At 41.9% G+C, this 20,148-nt stretch overlaps 1 protein-coding gene across 2 annotated transcripts in view; it reads right to left on the bottom strand.

Moving 5' to 3' along the window:
• The window catches only part of ZFAT (zinc finger and AT-hook domain containing), a 239,570-nt gene that overhangs the window by 68,643 nt on the left and 150,779 nt on the right, over window positions 1-20,148 (bottom strand). The window contains exon 12 of one of the 2 annotated variants that reach the window (XR_004059297.1): window positions 19,844-20,009. The exons of the other annotated variant lie outside the window; for it this stretch is intronic. The gene's annotated coding sequence lies outside the window, so the exon portion shown is untranslated. The remainder of the gene's footprint in view (window positions 1-19,843; window positions 20,010-20,148) is intronic. 2 annotated transcript variants of the gene reach the window in all.

The following is a 20,148-nucleotide window of genomic DNA, read 5'->3' as shown; positions in this document are numbered from 1 at the left end:
CACAATTACTTTTGTACCAACCTAATAATTGTCATTGATGTCGGGAAGTGATGACTTTGGGGACAGAGAAAGGGTGGTCTCAGGAACATCCTGCAGGAGGGTGTCTGGTAATGGTCTATTTCTGGGCAGCAGCTATGCAAGTGTTCACTTGATAATTATTCATCACACCACATCTTCATGTCATACGTACTATTTTGGACATACATTCTATTTCACAATAAGAAAAGTAAAGAAAGAAAGACAGTAAAAAGAAAGGTATGGCCAAATGTGTAAATAGGCAACAGAGGTCCCCTTCACAAGGTTTTTATGAGGATTATACAGAACTTACATTAAATGCCTAGAATGATACATAGTATCCAACTGGTAGTTATTACTAACATTAATAACACTGATGACAACACCACTTATCGCAGCACATGCAGAGTGATTTTTAGGTTTATTTTCGCTCATCTGTGTGATGAAAACTGCACTGAAACTATAACATATTCCAAAAGGGAGGCTTAGTAGGAATTTCTCTCTAAAGACCCAGTGACAGGCCTAGAGGAAATATTAACTATAACTCTGGCACTGTCAAGCTTATATCAAGTTACCCAGGTAGAGAGACGGTCTTGATCACGCAAGTGCTTCCCGAGGGGTTTTGGTGGTAGGACACCTGTAAGATTTACGACAGCACTTCTGCAGCTGAGGAAATGCGACAGGAAGATGAAGTTCTTTTTCATTAATGTCTGGGGTGGCCATCAATCCCCTAAAATGCAAGCTAGGACCAAGTCACCCTGAGAAGTGTGTAGCTGGGCTGGGGGAGGGTGGGATCCCAAGTTCTTGAGAACTTTGAATTCAGACTTAATTCAGTTACTTCTGAGACTTATAAAGCAATTTTATCTAATCAGAGCCCATAAAGGATGAAGTGATAGCTTCTTCAGTCTTACCTCTCTTTTATTTCTGGGGAAAAAAAACAACCAGAACAGATGCTTCCGACAAATATTCCCCACCATGTACAGTGGAGAGGTCTGTGGCCTGGGACACTTCTCACAACCCCTAATTGGCAGGGATTTCTGGAGTCAGACCTCAATCTAGCTCTACTGCCTAACAGCTCTGCAACTTTGAGAATGTTTGCTCCTTTAATTGCAAGGACTGGAACTAATGTAAACAGAGCAGTCTGCATGGAGACGTTCATCAAATTATTACCATTGACAGTTTACACAAAGAACAGTGGAAACTGCCTCAGTTAAAGGAAGAGAACCAATAGTATTCCTTTAACTTGCATTTGGAGTTTGAACACTTCCTGTTTACATTTGCAGCAATAGAGGAAGACGAGCTTAAGGAGGGGACCCCAAATTCGCAACAGATAATGACAGCTATCACTGAGTTTTTATTAGATGCCTCAGTCGCCTAGGGCAAAGATGGAGATATTAACATTCTCTTCTTGCTGACAAGGCCCTGGGAAGTTAAGTGGCTTGCTGCAGGTCATGCAGTTAGTCACCAGCCAAACCAGTGTTCTAGCTAAGGTCTGTCAGATCCTAATGTTCACACCCCAGTCTCCTTGGCCACTGGGGCACTGATCACCAAGGCTCACCACAAACAAGCTCCACCTCAGCAATAATCTCTCCTGCTAATGGATCAGATGGATGATTTCTGCAACTTTTGCTTTTATACTGTATTTTCAGTTTTGCAGATGAATTTGCATTTCAAATCACAGCATCAACAAGATGGTGCTGTTTTCACAGTAGCAATTCCAGCTCCCAAAGTTCTAGTAGCATAATCTTCTCACCATTTCTTCCCCTTCCCTCTCTACTCCCGCCTCAGGCCCTGGCTCTGTACAGACCCCCATTTAAACTGCCCACAGAACTACCAAACACTGCAGGTCAGAGTTAACACCACTGCAGCAGTGAAGATTGACTGTGACTGCATGTGCATAGATTTCCAAAGAACACACTAGAAACAGATCACATGTACTCTCTCTTACAGGAATCTCCATCGAGGTTTCTTGAACATAACACAATAATGAAGCTAGGTTTGCTGTGCTCAACACAAAACAACAATACACTTACAGATAGTAAACCGGCTCTTTGCTAAGAGGAGGGCTCCTGGTGGGCTGCAGTGAACCTCTGCTGTGATCCTTCAGCATCCTCCAGGGCCTGGCTCACTGCATCTGGTGAGTTTGAAGAATCCCATGAGCCTTGGGACCACGCTTGGTTATCCTGGGCTGAGCATCTCCTTTCTAAAGCACTTACACATGTTTTATCTTGTATTAACCTCAAGAGGCCTCTGGCAACTGTGAGAAGAGGGAAGAACTGAGAGTTCAAAGCCACAGAATGGAGTGAAGGACCAGGCATGGCCCAGTAACAGAGGATCTGTTGAACGCTGTGCCCTTGTGGCTCCAAGCCCTTGAAGGAGCTCAGTCCCACCTCCACCTGGAAGTTGGCCATGATAAATCTATCACACTAAATTTCTACAGAACCTATTCATTTACTGATTTGTTCATTCAGCAAATATTTATTAAGCACTGCATAAGTGCTGGGAGTAGGATTAAAAACTAAACAAAGGGCTTCAAAGAATTTACATTCTAACATCATGAACAAGTAAATATATAACCCACTGATGCTGTTAAACACATCAAAATAAAGCATTTGAGCCAAGACCTGAAGGAGGTGAAAGAAGCCCCGTGTGGCTACCTGGGAGAAAAGCAGAGTGAGAAGTGGGAAGAGCAGGTGCAACCAAGCGTGGAGATGGAGTGGGACGCGCCACGTCGGCAACGGAGGGTAGGGGGCAAGGCAGCATGGGAACCAGAGGCCAGGCAGGGCAGGTGCTTGTGGCCACCTGTAGGATTTCGGCTTTAACTCTGAGTGTGACCAGAAGCCACTGAAGTGACAGACATACATGGGGTTCATTATACTATTTTCTCTACTTCTGGGTTCTCTGATAGCCAGTGTTTCCCAAAGTCTGTTTAAGTGCTGGCAGGCACTTTGGGAAAAATAGGAGGAGAGGGACTTCTCCAGCCAAAATGAGACTGAAAATCACTGCATATTGTGTCCCTACCACCTACCACCTGCCGACATTCCAGGGAACTAGTGTTCTAGAGAGCACAGCGTGGAAAACACTGACTTACGGCCTCTTCCAGGGAGGGTCTATCTTGTCTCCCAGGTAGCCTGAGCTTCCTGAGGACAAAAGCCGTGTCCTCTGCTACTGCTGGCTTCCACCATAGCCAGTGGAGCACTGGGCACTAGAGACTCAGAATGGAATATGCGAAAACAAAAACGTGATTGGCTGACTGCCGGACTCACCTCGCTATTCCATGTTAACTGTGCCCACGATAAACAACTTTTCCGCTCGGAGGAATTCCATCACATTGAATTTCTGAACCCCAAGGCCCATTATCTACCCAGGGTCACCCAGTAAAGCTTGTGACTCTTCCAGAATGTTCTGGATGATGACACAGGCTGACAGACGGAAATGTTTCATAGAAATATGAGTTTATCCCCAGAGGCTGCTCAGTGCCTGAGAGTCATTGCAGCAGGGCCACATGAAGGCTCCCCACCCCGCAGCAAGAAGAATACTGATCACCAGGCCAATGGCCAAAGATCTGCACCCCTAGACTGGGCAGCAGGCAACTTGAGAAAAAATGCATATTCATAATAAAGGACTAAGACTGTAAGTTACAAGATACATGGTGATGCTTGTAAGGAAAATTCCTGAAGAACATTTGCACCTAGAATGCTCATCTTCTTCTCCAGCCTCAGCTCTGTGGGAATGTGAACCACGTGTACACAGGACAATGTGCGGGACTGGTGCACTCCACCTGACCCAAACAACCACACCCAGACCCCCGTGACCCATAGACAGTCACAGGAGAAAGACAAGGGGAAAGAAACACAGAGGCAGAGGCCAAGAGACATCAAGAGACACACGCCCAAAAGGAAGAGGCCCTTGGACCAAGGAGCGAGGGGGAAGCAGATTTTCATGGGCTCATGTTAGCACGTAAAGAAGTTCGTACTAAAGATTTCAAAGTAATGTTGATGTTTACAGGATATCAGGTGATGAGAACATCATTCCCTTCTCCTTGTCCCAGTGGCCGAATATAATTTAGGCAGATTTGGTAGGTCACACTCTGGTCTATAATCCAAGTCTTCAATCCAAGTCTTCCTGAAAGCAGACAGGCTCAAAGCCAAGTCCACTGGGCACCATCCACGCTGGGAGAGAAAAATCTTTTATTTTATTTTATTATTATTATTATTATTATTTTTGCCTTATCTCTTCAGGATTTATAAACCTGAGAGCATGAGACTGGGACTTACATTCTATCCAGGGTTAGTCACAACGGGGGGAAAAAAAAAGACAGCGTGCGGTAAAGATCAAGAGAGAAAACCCCAGGTCTTCATATAATTTAATAAGCACAAAGCTATCTTGGTTTTAAAATAAGGCCAGAGACAAATTAAACAATTTAAGAAAATAAATGTTTTAAAACCGTGGCATACCACAAGTTCAAAAATGGCTTGTGTTGATGCAATTATCTCATCACAATAAATAACAGTAAATCAATCCACACTAATTGCTTTTTGTGCAAGGGCTTAGAAGACTCTTTAGCGTTCTCTGATTATTGATTTTTTTGTAATCGCCTGTGTCAAAAATGCAGTATTTCCAGAGAATATACTGCACACTCTTAGACAGGATTTTAATTTAACCTAAAACAACCCAATTTCCTCTTTTTTTTCCAGAGGTGCTTTAAACATCTAAAATAGAATGAAGCTGAAGATGGCACTAAGATGGCTAAAAAGCAGAGACACTACATTTCAAACCAATTTAATAAATGGCCCCTGTTACCACCACCACATGGCCCTGCTGATCCCACCCCGAACCCCACCCGCCACGTTCAAAATTAACAAGAAAACTACGTGGAATCTCAGATTCTCCATTTTCTTGCAAATTCAGAACCGAAAAGCAAGATAAACACCACCAACAGAAACTCTACGCTTTACTTCTTTCTCTCTGCCCCTTGGTTCAGTAATTTCCACTGAACCTGGAAAATGTTCTGGCTACTAACTTTACACTCCATCAGCATTTTGTTTGAAGATTTTGCTTGAGTCTTGAGAGCTAAACATATAGCTCCAGGCTTAAATAAGCAAAGCAGTGAGAGGACAAAGGACAAAGGGGTAAATAAGTTCCTCTGCTTCACCTGAAAATGAGAAAGCGTGGACTAACACAGACAGAGTAGCTTTCCCTACAGAGACATGGATCAAAATCCCAACTCTAGCTCACAGAAATTGTGTTACTCCTGAGCACATTACTAAACTAGACTCTGGGCCTCAGTGTCCTCATCCATAAAATGGGGATGTTAATACCTACCTGGTAGAGTTTTTCAGGGCAAAATAAGGTAAAGCACAGGAAATATCTACGTAACGCCAAGCACATGGCCATTATAAAGAAACCAGCCCACCTGTCTTATTTATTCTAATGCTAGATATTCAAACACTCAACCTTGTGGTGGAACTTTCTCGTGGAAAGACGAAACCGTCTTCTGGGTAACAGGAGGATTTGTAGTATAAATAAAACCGCAATGCCATAAGCAATGCCAGATGACTCGGCATTTTGAGGTGGTACTGAGACTCTCAGGCTATTACTTTGAACTATTTATAAATGTGTGGCTTCCAAACAATCTGCTTATTTGAGATCATTTTATTGCTTTCACTCCCTTGCTGACAAAGTTTAGACTGGAAACTAGGAGCAAATTACTAGGCCACATCCTCAGCTGACCTTATCCAAACATCACCTTTGTTCAGCTGAGCGCCCAAGCTCCTTAAGCATTCTAGGTGCTCAGATGCCTCGTGTCTTTTGTACATACAACCATTTCCCTTTCACTTCGACACATTATAAAGGCCTTTGGGACCTATTTCATCATCAGGAATGCAAAAAGAGGTTACACTAATTCCCTTTGATTTGTGGGTATCAGTCAATCGGAGAGCTTTCTAGTTGCTACAGGTTTTTTAAGCTACAGGTTTTACACAACAGGATAATATATTAATCCAATTAAAACATAATTTTTAAAAACCAATAAAGTTGGAATAATTAGTTTGCTGGTTTTCTGGGTTCCCACAGAACCTTGCACATAACTTTTTGGATCATTTAACATATTTGCTGTTGCTTTTGATGTCTACTTGGCTCTCCCCAGACTTGTAACCCTGGCAGACCAGAGGCCTGGCTTCATCCTGAAATCCTCCGCCCCGTCATGGTGCCTGACACAGACGTGCCTGCTATCCAGAAAAAAAACGTGTTGAATACATAAGTAAACATTTCATATGCTTTGCATCAAAAAAACAAATGAACATTTAGTACTTTATTTGTACTTATGTTTTTTCTTAAAATTCCGAATGTCACATCGTGGTATCATGTATTCTATATGGCATTCTCAGGAAAAGTTTCTCAATGATAATGACATCGATGATTGAGATCTCCCTTGCCTCACTAGTTTTATGAAAATACTTTTAGTTATGCAAATTTTAGGCTGACAACAGCCAATAGATTTCTCCAGCTTCATGGTGCACATTTTCGAAGATTCAATTGCATTTAGAGATACATCAAACATAAACTTTAAATAGTGTCTTTTCAAGATGAAGGCGTGGATGGTTTCCCTTGTGAAACAGCATACATATCTATACCAAAAGGCTGATGGCTACAGAAGAGAAGGCCAGTCTCACCTTCTGGAGGTCAGGGGCAGAGGAGTGATCTGAGCTATTTGTCAAACAGTGGAGAGGGTTATTCTGTTTCAGAAGCACAAGTGTCTAAAGCAAGAAGCAAGGGTCAGCATGAAGTCACGCTGAAGAGTCTCCAAAATGCACAAATCTCAAAAACTGTGAATTTCAGACCTGAATTCTTTTGTGGACTTGCACATTCACACACCAAATTTTGACATGCTTTCCATAAATCAGGAAAAGCTCTTGGTGCACTTGGAGCTTCACAGAGGAATGAGTCAAAAGGCGAACTTCCTACAGTGCCAGGGCCTTGTGGCATGTCCTGTGCAATGCAAAACATGGGTGAGAGGCCGTGACGAGGAAAGAATGGCGGGGCAAGGGCAGAACAAGGTCCTTCTGCAGGAGAACCACACTTTTTGAAAGCATAGGCAGCAGGTCCAGCAGTGAAGGGCAAGGCCGCTGAGGAGAGAGACATTCGCTGCTGGAAGGAGGCCATTTATTAAGAACTCTGTGTGGGAGACACAACTGGTAAAAGCTTCTTGGCCGGGTGCAGTGGCTCACACCTGTAATCCCAACACTTTGGGAGGCTGAGGCAGGTGGATCAAGAGGTCAGTTCAAGACCAGCCTGGCCAAGAGGGTGAAATCCCATCTCTACTAAAAACACAAAAATTAGCCAGGTGCAGTGGCAGGCACCTGTAATCCCAGCTACTCAGGAGGCTGAGGCAGAAGAATTGCTTGAACCTGGGCAGCAGAGGTTTCAGTGAGCCGAGATCACGCCACCGCACTACAGCCTGGGCGACGGAGTGAGACTCTGTCTCAGTGACGTATTTATGTGATCAGGTACATCATGAAATAATGTGCCACATTAGAGGAATTAGGTGAATATGACTCTGTGAACAAAAAGAACATGCCACAGGCACCAAGAATCTTAAACAAAGTCATGAAAGAAAAGAAGATTGTAGAGTCAGGATAGTCCTGTGATAAAAAAAGGAAGAAACCAGGATGGAGTCTCTAGAGAACTAACATTTGAGAACAACGTGACAAGCCCTCTTGACTTACTTCCTGACTAATCACAATGTCTACAGTGGCAAGAAGAGGTACTTCTTTTATCTCTGTGCTACAGGTAAGCTGCAGAGGGGAGATTGCTTGCCCAAGGCCACACAGGTAATAAGTGGGAAGCCAGGATTCTATGATAGTCTGACCGTAGAGCCACGATCTCTAACGTCAAAAAAGAAAGGTCTTGTGCTGTAGGATCCATGCCTTCCATCAAACCTGTGCACTGTTGTTTCTCCCATGGGTACAGGCCCAAGGGTCCATGAATCTCCCAGTCTTTCCTGAACTACCCACAGGTAATGCTGCATTGATATTACCCGTGCATGACAGCTGGCAATGAACTCTCTCCTCGTGACTCTGCACCCACCCAGATTACTCACATCAGCCAGTCTGCTGTCTCAGTCACCCTCCTTGCTCCTTACTCCCAGCTTCAAGTTCTGTGTATGTTGGAGCAGGGGTAATAGGTATATTTGATAGGCACCCACATTGTGCAGGCACTGACAGGCACTGTGAGAATCACAGGGTTGGAGTATTCCTGCTTCCAGCTAGGATGCAGAAAACCACAAGAGACCACTGCTCTCACACTAACAACTTGACAGAGCTATCAGATTGTTGAGGATACAAAGAAATCTACGTTAACTAATTTTAGAAAAAGACAAGAGGTGGATAGTCACTATGCTAGAGACCAAGGTATCCACCAGTTCCTTTTCTCCTACTTTTATCTCCAGCATAGTGACCCATCAACCTCTTCCCTGTGAAATGGAGAACTTCACCACGTGCAAGAGGGTTGGGGGCTGAAGCTGGGGCCAGCGATGAAAGGGGAGAGGAAATCCATCCCTTACAAAGTACACAAGGCCTTCACCAAGTGCACTGCCAACTCTCCAAAGAGTTCCCTGGGCAGGGCAAGGCGGGAGAGAGATGTCTAATAAACAGAAAGCCCGGGGTGGAGCTGGAGAGAAACAGAAACTCTGCAGCATCCCAAGATGCTGGCAGCTGACCTGCAAAGCTGGTAGAGAGCCTGTATGATTGAGAAGGCCACTACTGGGCTGTAAAACACAACATGATTTCTGGAATCTCACTGGTGCTCAGATGGTCAACCTTGCTGAAAGCAAAGTCCTGATCCTGTTCTCAGAATATCCGAAGATACTGAAAACCAACTCTAGAGCTGTTCAGACCCCAGACTCAGACCCAGCTCAACTACAAATTAGATCTATTCATTCTTGAGTTGCCAAGACCACCCTCAGGTTCAATGACTCACTGAGAAGACTTGCAAGACTCAGCATATAGTAATACTCATGGCTACACTTTATTACAGTAAAAGAATACAAAGCAAAATCAGCAAAGGGAAGAGACACATGGGGTGAAGGCTAGGGGAAACCAGATGCAAGCTGCCAAGGGTCTTCTCCAAGTGGAGCCACAGAGCACATGCTTAACCCCCCAGCAAGGATCTGTAACAATACTTATGAAATGTTGTCAACCAGAGATACTCGTTAGAAGCTCAGTGACCAGAGATTTTAGTGATGGCTGATCATGTAAGTACCCTTTGCCTAGCATGTACCAAAATTCTATACTCCCAGAAAAAAGGCAGGTATTCAGCATAAATCGCATTGTTTGTATAAATACTTTAGAAAGAGTAAGCTCCTCTTAACAGTGAGGTGCTATGAACTCTCTTGGAAGTCCATGTTCTCAGATGCCAGCCCAAGCTTGTACGCAGATCTTTCAAAGGACAGCAGCCAAGCCTGCTATAGTAACTCTTTTCTGCACAGTCTCCCACACTAATAACATATACTTTCCCAAGGCTAACTACTGTTTACCTCAGTCTACTGTTTTTTCACATACAATGTCTGGTATATGTGGCATAATGTCTGGCATTAAGACATTGTGAGGCATGCAAAGAAGCAAGAAAAGATGACATCAAATCAAGAAGAAAAACATCTCTGCAGCCCTACAGGGAAAAAAAGAAAAAGGAAAAAACACTCAATAGAAACTGATGTGCAGGTGCCCCAGATGCTAAAATTATTAAACAAAAACATCAAAGTAACTAGAACAAATATGTTAAAGGCTCTAGGAAAAAAATTAAAAACAAGTGTGAACAGATGATAAAATGTAATAGAGAAACAAAAACTACAAAAAAAAAAAAATGCTACATGGGAAGCTGAGGCAGGAGGATCATTTGAGCCCAGGAGCTCAAGCAAGATACAAAAAGAAGGAAGGAGGAAGGGAAGGGAAGGGGAAGGGGAAGGGGAAGGGGAAGGGGAAGGGGAAGGGGAAGGGGAAGGGGAAGGGGAAGGGGAGGGGAAGGGGAGGGGAGGGGAAGGGAAGGGAAGGGAAGGGAAGGGAAGGGAAGGGAAGGGAAGGGAAGGGAAGGGAAGGGAAGGGAAGGGAAGGGAAGGGAAGGGAAGGGAAGGGAAGGGAAGGAAAGGAAAGGGGAAAAGATAAGAGAAACAAATGATCCTAGAAATTAAAACATCATATTTGGTGGTCTTAATAGCAGATTTAATATATCCTAAGGAAGGATAAGTAAGCTTGAAGAAAGGCAAGTAGAAATCATACAAACTATACAAACTGAAACATAAAAAGAAATAAGAATTAAAGGGAGAGAGAGAGAGATCACCTGAATGTGAGGTGCTATTAGTGCCTCACATATATGTATTAATATATATGTGTTAATATATGTGGTATTATAGTCCTAGAGGGAAAGGAGAGTACAAATGAAGCAGAAGGAATAAAGAGATAATGGTTGAGAATAGTCCAAAACTGATGGAAAATATCAACCCACAGATCCAAAAGCTCAACAAACCCCAAGTAAGGTAAATATAAAGGAAAGCACACCTAGACTTGCTGACATTAATAAGATGAAAACCAAAAAAAAAAAAAAAAAGAGAGAGAAAAATCTTAAAGCCAACTAGAAGAAAAAGACTCATTACACATACAGAAACAATGTGGTTAGAAACAAGAAAGGGTTAGAAACAAGAAAGGATGAAAATGGATGGAACATTTTTAGAGTGATGTCCCCCTAGAAGTCTATGGCTATCAGAATATTTTTCAAAAATGAAGACCATATACAGACATTCTCAAATAGACAAAAATCGAGAGAATTCAATTCTAGCCTACCAGCACACAAGAAATGCTAAAACAAGTTATCCAAGCTAAAGAAAAATACATCAAATAGAAGCCCATATCTGCGGGGAGAAAATGAAGAATACCAGAAAGGTGAATTATGCAGGTAAATTTGTATTTACCTTTTTAAAAATATTTTAATATTTTAATAAAATGCTTTTTCAATTTTAAATCTTTTTAAAATTTTAGTTTCATTACATATTTTTAGAATATTTTATAAATATTTACTGATTACAGCAAAAAATAACACTATATTGAGGAGTTTACAACATAAACGTGTGACAACAAGAGCACAAAGTGTAGCAGGAGAGTAAATGAATTACAATATTTTATGGTTCTTACATTGTTCATAAAATAATATAATATTTGAAACTAGAATATGCTATAATAACGATAAGGTAAAGTCTACAGTGACCTCTAAAACAAGAGGAACACAAAAAGGTATAGTTAAAAGTTCAGCAAATCCCAACTGAGGGATATTCTATAAAATGATTGACCAGTACCCCTCAAAACTTCCAAGGTCATCAAAAACAGAGGAAGTCTGAGAAACTGTTAAATCCAAACAGATCCTAAAAAGGACATGAGAACTAATGTACTGTGGTATCCTAATGGGATCCTGAAATAGGCAAAGGGCATTAGGTACAAACTAAGAAAATCTGAATAAAATATGGACTTTAGCTAATAATAATATGTATTAATATTGACTCATTAGTTATAACAAATGTTTCATATTGATATTAGACGGTAACAACAGGGGGAACTGGTGCGGGGTATATAGAAACTCTCTGTACTATAGTCACATTTTTTTTCTATAAATCTACAACAGTTCTAAAATAAAAAGTCAATACAAGAGATAAAATAGAATACTAAAAAATACTTGATTCACTCAAAAGAAGATAGAAAAGAAGAAAAGAGAAGCAAAGAACTTATACAACACATAGAAAATAGATACCAAGATGGTACTCTTAAATTAAAAGATGTTGATAATTACACTATATGTAAATGGACTATGCACTCCAATTAAAGGGCAGTGATTGTTACCCTGTTATGCAAAGGTACATATTACATACACACATGTAGGCACACACAGAGACACAAACAAGAACTAGCTGTGTGCTGTTTACAGGAGAACATTTTAAGTAAAAATATTTGAATAGGGCCTTTCTTTGCAGAATTCAAAACCCAGTGCAATGTCTAGCAGATTATGGGCTGTGGGGCCCCTGCATCAGAACCACACAGGAAAGTGTTCAAGTCAAGGATCCTAGGTTGGGCTCCAGGCTTACTGAAAGTATCTTCTGGGTTTAGAAACCCATTATGTGCACATTTATCAAGATCCCAAGGTAATTCTGATGTTGACTAAAGTTACAGAAAAGTCAGTCTTGTAGGAAGGGTGGCAAGAGGCCAGAGCTTCTCCCTGTAACAAGAAAGCCCCCTAACTCTCTTTATGAGAGAGCAAACCTGAGGTATTCCCCAGCACCTCCTCCCCCAGGAACAGCTTGGCGGTGTTGATGGACCAAGCCTTCCCGAAGCTGTGCGGAGACATTCCTTCTGGTCTGTTCCCTCAAAGCAGCTTCGCTTTCAAAGCCTCTGAAGTAATTATATCATTGTTCATATTTTTCAAATAAGAAGACAGAGGATCCAAAAGGTAAAGGAATTCCCAAAGGTTAACTAATTAGTAAGCAGCAGCACCAAGATTTTGGCCCTAATCTGCCTAACCCAACAATTCCGAACAACAAGAAAAAAGTAAAACAACATCAGTATCTAAAAATGTATAAAAACTACAACATAACACCTAGAAAAATATTTAGAGTGAACTATTTGTAAACATAATGTAATCTCACCAAAAAGAATATAAACCATGATCAGGCTGGGTTATACTCTTTGCTTTAGTTCTTTCAAGAACTGGAGTCATATTCAAGAGATAGGGGAGGAAACAAGAGCCAACAATTTTTGATCACCTGCCTGGTACCATGTGCCATACCTACTACTCATAAAAAAAAATGGTACTGCTTTTAATATCTCCAACACCAGAAGACAAACATCACTATCAGCATGTTACAGATCATAAAATTTGTTAAATAACAAAGCCTACAAGTGGCGCAGCCAGAAATTGAAACTTCATCTGCCTGGTTCTAAATCCCGTGCTTTGCTATGAGACCTCATCACTCTCGGAGATTTTCAAATGCTAAACAGAATCTCAGTGAAATTCCAAAGGCAATTTGCACTATCTTCATAGGATGGTATCACGGATGAGAAACATGTTTACATTCTGCTTTGACTTTAGATAGTTTCTAGGATAATATTCTTATTTAATATGTTGCTGTTTTTTACTTAAATTACTGAATAGGTAAAGCAATTACTTAACATGTTTAAAATATATATATAGGGAAAAGTCTCACTCTCAGCCCTGTCCCTCAATCTACCAAGTTCCAACCCTCACCCACCCACAACAGGTTATGTTTCTTTGTTTATTTTGCATGTATTCTTGCAGAGGCCTGGAAACAAATATCAGTAAATACAAATATGGTTTTGCCCCTTTTTAACCTTACTTTTTGCCCTTCCTCATATATCTTAAATATCTTTCTACAGAAGTAAAGAGATCCCATATTCTTTCCTGTAGCCACAAAGCATCATTCTGCTGTTTGTGTGTCCTGCTGCCTATTCAACCCTTACCCTAATTCATGGACATTTCCATTGTTTCTAATGGATAACCCTGCACAGTAATCATTTCATACATCTGCAAGTACATCTGTAGGATAAAAGCTTACAAGTGGTGAGTCGAAGAACACATGCATTTGCAATTTTGACAGATTCTGCCAAACTGACCTCCACAGGGTCATGGGCACTAACACTCCCACCAGCAATGTGTGAGAACGGCTGTTCCTCACAGCCTCATCAATGGAGCATGCTTGCAAACTTCTGAATGTTTACCAATCTGAGAAGTGAAAAATGGTATCTGAGTGTGGTTTTACTCTTTTTTTTAATTATCAGTGAGGTTGGACATCTTATCATACACCCAAAGTTATTCCCTTCTCGGTAACCTGTTATTTTTATATATCCTTTGCCTATTTTTCAACTGGGCTACTGGTAGCAGTTTATTTTTAATATGAGACATTCATAAAAACAAGACAAATATTAAAGAGCTAATATCATATGAAAATAAAAATAATTCCAGCTGTCCAGTCATTATTTTTGTCTTGGATTTTGAAAGTATTATCTTAAAATCCATTCTCAGGCTTTAACATCTAACAAATATGGTAAGGGAAATCTAGCACAGTTTCCTAGAATGAATGGGCCACTCAATCCATCTACTAAACTACCTGAGGAGGGAGGCAGAGAGATTCAAGATCAGCTAAAATGGCAGATCTGACCAACCATTTTGGCATGGGGTTGTGTTGTAAGCCCTAGCAAGACTTTCCTCTCATGTTCATCTATTTTTCTTCTTTCACTCTCTCTCTCTCTTTCCCTCCCTCTCTATCAGTGACACCACCCATCCCGAACTCAATGTCTCTCATGACAGCGTTTTCACTGGTTGTATGAATCCCATGAACTGAACATATAACAACTTTCAAACTTAATATAGAATGATATATATATATATATATATATATATATATATATATATATATATATATATGGTTAGCATGAAGAGGTATCCTCTTTAAGTGAGTGTCCCTTTTAAATGAAAAGATCAAATTTTATTTTATTTTTATTTTTTTTTTTTGAGACGGAGTCTCGCTCTGTCGCCCAGGCTGGAGTGCAGTGGCCGGATCTCAGCTCACTGCAAGCTCCGCCTCCCGGGTTCACGCCATTCTCCTGCCTCAGCCTCCCAAGTAGCTGGGACTACAGGCGCCCGCCACCTCGCCCGGCTAGTTTTTTGTATTTTTTAGTAGAGACGGGGTTTCACGGTGTTAGCCAGGATGGTCTCGATCTCGTGACCTCGTGATCCACCCGTCTCGGCCTCCCAAAGTGCTGGGATTACAGGCTTGAGCCACCGCGCCCGGCCCAAATTTTATTTTAAAATAAACTCACTTTTGATTCATGTCGAAGGAGAATATCACTGAATCAGCTCTGTCATTGAGAACATTTCTATCAACAGAGTTAGGGGTCCAAATGAGCCGAATCAGAGAGAACTTCACAAGGTGATTCCTGACTCTAACTACACTGCCTTACAAAATGATACATGGACTTACTTATTTGGAAGAAAGCAAACAGTTGAATAGCTAGATGGAAGGATTTGGAAGAAAGCAAAGAGTTGAATAGCTAGATGGAAGGAATAAGCCTATTTTTGTTTAGAGAATCCTGGCTCAGCAACATTCATCTTGTCTAAGTATCTTCTCTGGCACCTCTTTAAGGTTGAAAATATCAGTTCCGCCCTAGGGAATGCATTTTAATTGCATCTGCAAGAAGAGAAAATAACATCTTTACTATTTGTGAATTCTCAGAGGTTTGATGGGCTTCACCCAGTGTTTTATAGCTGTTTAGATTTGAGGATGACATGGAAATGCTTTTGGCATAAAGATATCCATTGTAGGGTTACTTACAACAACAGAAACCGGGAATGACTGAACTATCCAATTATGAAAGGAATGTTAAACTATGATAATCATCCTTAAGCAGCCATTAAAAGTAGTTTATAAACACATTTTCATAAAATGGAAAACACCTATGAAATGCTGATTAAAAAGACAATATTAAAAATTGCATAGGCCGGGCGCGGTGGCTCAAGCCTGTAATCCCAGCACTTTGGGAGGCCGAGACGGGCGGATCACGAGGTCAGGAGATCGAGACCATCCTGGCTAACATGGTGAAACCCCGTCTCTACTAAAAAAAAAAAAAAATACAAAAAGCTAGCTGGGCGAGGTGGTGGGCACCTGTAGTCCCAGCTACTCGGGAGGCTGAGGCAGGAGAATGGCGTGAACCCGGGAGGCGGAGCTTGCAGTGAGCCGAGATCACACCACTGCACTCCAGCCTGGGCGACAGAGCGAGACTCCGTCTCAAAAAAAAAAAAAAAAAAAAATTGCATATAAGCTCCCTGGCCCTGCCTTTCACTAGGAAGGTACCCTAACAGCAAACCATCAGGCCAGTCATCTAAGCCACATTCTCCAATAGAGCTTTATCAGTGGTAAACCTAGGCTCCAATTTCCATCAAAAAAAAAAAAAAAGAAAAAGAAAAAGAAATTCTGTATTTATAGTATGACCTCAACCATGTCTAAATAATATCCAAAAAAATCCATATGGAAAGGAATCAACAAGTACTTTCCAAATCTTATTTAGTGAACACATTAATTTTATTTTTAAAATAAATATACAAATAAGAAATATGCCATTTCAAAAGGCAATACAGGAAATTTGCCCTTATAGTACTCCCTGATACAAATCATATATTGTAAATTGTACATCTACATCAAGAAAAGCAAACTGATTTCATCTTGTAAGCCAATTGCAATTGATTAGTAGCATCTGTGTGAGGACGTTGAGATCTAATCTAAGATTAGTAAAAAAGAGAGACTTGATTTCTTTGTAATGTTTGCCATTGGAATATGTATGAATATTGCATATTTTCTGATCTTGCTGAAATGCTCTACCACAGAGTTGACGTAAAAGGAAGAAAAGTGGGGGAATATGGTTGGCAGAATAATGGCCCTCAAAAAAGTCCACATCCCAATCCCCAGAACCCATAAATGTGTTACCTAGAATGGCAAAAAGAAATTAAGACTGCAGGCGGTATTAAGTTTACTAATCATCTGAGCTTAAGATAAGGACATTCATTATTGTGGACTATCTCAGTGGGTTCAGTGTAACCACAAGGGTCCTTAAAGGTAGAAGAGGAGGCAGAAGAGGAGAGTCAGAGAAGGAGACATGGTGAGAGATGCCATGTTGCCAGCTGTGAATATGAAGGGAGTGGCCATGAGCCAAGGAATGCAGGTCACCTCTAGAAGCCAGAAAGGCAAGGAAGTGGATTTTTTTCCCAGAACCTCCAGAAAAAATGCACCCCTGCCAACACCTTGATTTTATCTCAGTGAGATGTGTGATAGACTTCCAAACTACAGAAATGTAAGAATCAATCTGAGCTATTTTAAGCCACTAAATTGGTGGTAATCTGTTACAGTAGCAATAGGAAATTAACACAGAGAGTGGGAAGTGAACACAACAGAGAGAGAGTGATTACCAGTATTTGGATGAGGGGTTGGTATGAAGCAATTTCATTTTGCTTTGTCAGTCCCAATTAACTGAGAAACACCACCTGAATTGACATGCATTTGATGAGTACCCTAACTTGTGGGATGAGAGAAACTAAGGCTGGATTTCCTGCTTCTCACTCAGGTCTGAATCTCATTCCCATCTATAGTACCATTCAATAGGGAGGAAGTAAAAATCCACAGGGAGCCCAAGGGAAACCAGCCATGACACCAGGTCCAGCTCAGTGCAGCAGGTCCTGAGGCCCAGCACTGGACACCAACTACGTAATGGCAGAAGTTAATAATACATATGTGGCCAGGCGTGGTGGCTCACGCCTGTAACCCCAACACTTTGGGAGGCCAAGGCGGGTGGATCACGAGGTCAGGAGTTCAATACCAACCTGGCCAAGATGGTGAAACCCCATCTCTACTAAAAATACAAAAAAAATTGCCAGGCGTGGTGGTGGGCGCCTGCAATCCCAGCTGTTCAGGAGGCTGAGGCAGAGAATTGCTTGAACCCAAGAGGCGAAGGTTGCAGTGAGCAGAGATCACACCACTGCACTCCAGCCTGGGTGACAGTGAGACTCCGTCTCAAAAAATAAATAAATAAATAAATAATAATAATAATACAAATGTGAGTGATTCCTGAATTGAAACCACCCCCAAATCCATTTCCTCTGCACATAAACCAGATAGTCCCCAATCTTAAAAACAAAACAAAACAACAACAATAAAAACCAATCGCCTTTCAGGGCACAAAGTCTATTTCAGCTAGGTCCGGTTAGGGAAGGAAAATGTTTCACAGTGAAAACCAAGGAATGATTGCAAAGTCTAGTAGCAACGCTGCAAAAGCCAGGAAAATAATTAACCTCACTGGGTCTAATTTTCTCACCTACAAAGTGAAATTTGCCTTAGCTGTCTATTCTCTAGCACAATAATTGCACTAGTCCCCCAAAGAAGTACACCTACATGCTATGAAAGGTGAGATAAAGCTCTTAATTTTAAATATGTACACAAATATGCATAACGCTAAAGACCATTCTTGATTCAGACACTGCCACGATCCCACTAGATGACATATGGGTCCTACCTAAGAAACTCATGGTCAGTATCGGTGATTTTAAAAAGCAGCTATATAAGCAACACCTTTCAACATCCTTAGTTTCTCCAATTTCTCCCTTTCCGCCCCCAAAAAGTAACTGAGAACATGCAGTGAGAAAAGAACAGGACTAGGAGTGAGAGGATGAAGTGCACATTTTAGCTTCTTCACTTCCTGGACATTGAAGGCATTCCAGCAGATCCCACTGAGCCTCCCTCTGACACTCAGAGTCTTCAACTACAAGAGAGGGAACCATGAAAGTTCACCTCCCACAAAGCTGTTCTGAGCATAAAATAAACTTGCCAGTGGGGAAAGTCCTCGTCACCTCAGAAGTGCTGAATGCAGGTGAGTCAATATCATCATAGTGACTGAAGTCAGTGGATATAGGCATGGTAGAAAAGACTGACAGGTGATCAGTTAGCTTCTCTGAGGTTTAGAATCTTCGTATTTCAAAGATGGAAGATAATATGTACCAAGAAGAAGACTCTAGATGATGAACATGAAGTTCCTGGTACAGGGCCTGCACACAATGGACGTTCAATAAACACAAGCTAGCAGTGTGCTGGTGTAGGGTCGCCCAGCTCTCCAGTGCTTTCTTTCTGTGTTCGACCAAAAATCAGGGTGCCCTGACTGCTCTGTGAGCCCAGCCAGCTGCAGGATTTCCCAGTAGGCTTGAAGCAGAACTCAAACGTTCTCAGGCACCAATAAAAGCATCTAGGTTGTTCATGGTGAAACCCCGTCTCTACTAAAAATACAAAAATTAGCTGGGCGTGGTAGCAGGCTGAGATACCCTGTAATCCCAGCCGCTTGGGAGGCCGAAGCAGAGGAATTGCTTGAACCTGGGAGACGGAGGTTGCAGTGAGCCAAGATCACTGCACTCCTGCCTGGGCGACAGAGGAGTGAGACACCTTCTCAAAAAAAAAAAAAAAAAAGAGGAGTACCTAGATTGTTGCCCAAGACACCACTGAAAGAAACAAGCCTTGGCCCTGAGCCAAATTCCATCACCACTCATAAAACTCCATACCCTGACTGCCTCGCTGTGGACACACCCCAGCAGAACACCCCACACCCCTGTCCTCTTGCTGTCTGTGGCAAGGACTTAGTAATTGCTTTAAACAAACCACCCCAGTGTTTAGTGCTTCTTTGTCTGGAATCACAATAGGCCCTATATCAGGATGGTTCGGGGCACTGCCTGACAGGAATTCCACTGCCACCACGTTTGGGGTGATTCCAGCTGCAAGTCCAGCGGGACAAAACAGATGCCCCGCCGTCCCTCCCACGTTCTATGATTCTCTGGGATGTAATGGCAGACACAATTTCAAAAACCATTTTAGAGCAACAAGTTTACAAATGGAATGATTCCTTTCCATGTGTGTCATGTGTGCCATGCTGCTGTGCCAGCAACAGCAGTAATTTTAAGGGTCAAGTTTCCCCAAGTGCTGAGCAGAACAGTTTATTGAACAAATTACTGGACCCTAGTTATTGTTGTCAGTAACTGCATCATAAGCAGTGGCTAGGCAGATAAGCATTACCACCCACCCTGAAGAAACACCAATTAGAGGCATTAAAAGAATATGGAAGGCCACCATCTCCTGAGCGCCTGCAACACGCTGGGCACTGTGGTGGACACTCCTGAACACAATCTCCAGTTTTTACAACTGCTTGCCAGGTGGGCTTCATCACACCTGCTTTATCAGGTGACTCACCTGCGGCAATCCAGGATCTGAAAGCAAAAATAAGTGTCCCTAAAGCCTGCAAGCCTTCCTCTAAATCATTCCAGTGCTTTCATGCAAAGACTGTGCCTTTTCTTCTGTCTGCATCCTCTTACGCATCTTTGACTTGGTTTCCAAATTACAGAGAAATGCTACGCTTCTGGAACGAGAGAGCACAAATAAACTGCACTATGCCTCAGACTCCATATGTACCAGCTAAGGGGGCCCCAAAGCAAAGGGAATGCCAACAAATAATGAAAGAATGCTTTCTCCATCTTCACTTTGAAAAGTGATGCCTT

This window comes from Rhinopithecus roxellana, chromosome 9, assembly GCF_007565055.1.
Source record: "Rhinopithecus roxellana isolate Shanxi Qingling chromosome 9, ASM756505v1, whole genome shotgun sequence".
NCBI classification, from domain to species: Eukaryota; Metazoa; Chordata; class Mammalia; order Primates; family Cercopithecidae; genus Rhinopithecus; species Rhinopithecus roxellana.
Note: the sequence above shows the minus strand (reverse complement) of the source record. Positions and strands in the feature narration are given on the sequence as shown.